This window comes from Pseudoliparis swirei, chromosome 24 (genome assembly GCF_029220125.1).
Source record: "Pseudoliparis swirei isolate HS2019 ecotype Mariana Trench chromosome 24, NWPU_hadal_v1, whole genome shotgun sequence".
NCBI classification, from domain to species: Eukaryota; Metazoa; Chordata; class Actinopteri; order Perciformes; family Liparidae; genus Pseudoliparis; species Pseudoliparis swirei.
Genome location: NC_079411.1, coordinates 9,188,785 through 9,190,548, shown reverse-complemented (window position 1 = coordinate 9,190,548; position 1,764 = coordinate 9,188,785). Strand labels below are relative to the sequence as shown.

The following is a 1,764-nucleotide window of genomic DNA, read 5'->3' as shown; positions in this document are numbered from 1 at the left end:
CGAATGAGGAAGGGGGCGGGGCGTTCACAAACGCATCCTTTGTGGAGCTATCTGAGCTCAGTGATTGGCGGAAACGTGCTGTGACGTCCCGCGTGTCACGTGCTCAGCGCACAGGTATAAATAGGAGTGAGGGGAGCATCTTTCATTATTCACAAGTGGTTCTTGCTTCAATAGTGTTTGAACGGAACTTCTTCCCTCGTACTGCTTCAGCTAGCACGGACACGAGCGAGAAACTAACGCCAGTAAAATGGAGTCTCAGGTCCGTCAAAACTACCACCGCGACTCCGAGGCCGCCGTCAACCGGATGATCAACATGGAGATGTTTGCCTCCTACACCTACACGTCCATGGTGAGAGACGACACCTGCTTGTACTTTAATCTAGTAGTACGTATCGATGTCTAACAATCTGCATTTATTGTTTACAAAAACAACCAACATTGGCTGACCGATGTGTTAAAGGAAATGTGAACTGGTCTCTTATTGTTTTATAACTAACTCTGTGTTGCCTCAGTGCATGCTGTCTTTTCTCACTTGTTTATATGATGGTTGCCAGATATGTAGTCTTATCCCCCACCCACCATATCAAGTCCAATATGCTTATTCCCTTTTTAAATGTATTTGTCCCTCCTCTCCAAACTCCATGCTTGTTCTAACTGACTAGACATTATGAAGTCACGACTCCTGTGACTGCATAACCGTTTGTCACAACCTGATGTGTGACATCTGCTAACCACCACCTTCCTCCCTCCTTACAGGCCTTTTACTTCTCCCGTGACGATGTGGCCTCAAGGCTTCACATTTCTTCAAGGAGAACAGCGACGAGGAGAGGGGGCACGCCGAGAAGCTGCTGGCCTTCCAGAACAGCCGCGGAGGACGCATCTTCCTCCAGGACATCAAGGTTGGTACAGACTGGAGACTGCCGCACGCTGTGCTTAATGTTTATAATGTAGTGACCGTTCAGTCTGCTGTAATTTACTTTGTTCCCCTCTGTAGAAACCAGACCGTGATGAGTGGGGAAGCGGGCTGGAGGCCCTGCAGTGCGCCCTGCAGCTGGAGAAGAATGTCAACCAGTCCCTGCTGGACCTCCACAAACTGGCTTCTCAAAATGGAGACCCACATGTAAGTCTGCGTTGGTGCTGAGAGGCTGCCTGAGAGGGTCCAGGCTGAACCACCATGTATGACATGTCTTTGCGTGTAATTCTCTCCTCATTTCTCAGATGTGTGACTTCCTGGAGACCCACTACCTAAATGAGCAGGTGGAGGCCATTAAGAAGCTCGGCGACTACATCACCAACCTAGCCCGCATGGACGCCAGCGAGGACAAGATGGCGGAGTACCTGTTCGACAAGCACACCATGAGCAAGAGCTAAATGTGCAAAGTCACAGGGTAGAGTCTGGAGCGGAAACGAGTTGTGGTGGTGTTTTTGTTTTGAATGTCATTTAAGCATTTATAGGTCATGACTTTGCCCTCATCACCTTTATATCTTATATGACATTTAGAATGACTACTGTGACTGACTGTTTCTTATCTGTTCCTAATCTCAATAAACATTTTGAGCTTGACTGGTGTTTGTTTAAATGAGTCTAGTGTTTACACTTTTCAAACTAAGAGCCCTAGTTAAATTGTTGGGACAACTCAATCTTGCGAATCGTAACTCCCTTGTAATGTGTCCATGAACGACTACACTTCCGAAATCCTACAAGAGTCAAAGAGAGAATTCTCTGTTCCTATTTTCTTTTATATTTCCCTCTGTTCAACCAAG

The 1,764-nt window shown here is 46.9% G+C and overlaps 1 pseudogene; it reads left to right on the top strand.

The window, feature by feature from the left end:
• Window positions 1-207: 207 nt before the first annotated feature.
• LOC130190531 (ferritin, liver middle subunit-like) lies at window positions 208-1,564 on the top strand (annotated as a pseudogene).
• Window positions 1,565-1,764: the final 200 nt, after the last annotated feature.